Here is a 387-nt window from a genome sequence, read left to right on the forward strand (position 1 = left end):
GAGAAAGAGAGGAAGGGAGAGATAAAGATAGAGGGTGAAGGTCAAAGAGAGAGGAGAGGGTGCAAGAGAGGGAGAGGTGGGGGTGAAAGAGAGGAAGAGGTAGGGGTGAAAGAGAGGGAAGGAGGGGGGGTGAAAGAGAGGGAAGGAGGGGGGGGTGAAAGAGAAGGAAGGAGGGGGGTGAAAGAGAGGGAAGGAGGGGGGGTGAAAGAGAGGGCAGGAGGGGGGGGGTGAAAGAGAGAGAGAGAACGTGTTTGCTTTAATAAGAGGGATGGAGACAAATAGAAGAGGCGGAAGTGAAAGATTGTAACCAGTGTCACTCAAACTTCACTCGCTCACTCCGTCTCACACCCAACTCTACTGCTGGTGTTGCTCAGAATTTATAAATAG

The sequence above is a fragment of the Penaeus monodon genome, chromosome 33 (genome assembly GCF_015228065.2).
Source record: "Penaeus monodon isolate SGIC_2016 chromosome 33, NSTDA_Pmon_1, whole genome shotgun sequence".
NCBI classification, from domain to species: domain Eukaryota; kingdom Metazoa; phylum Arthropoda; class Malacostraca; order Decapoda; family Penaeidae; genus Penaeus; species Penaeus monodon.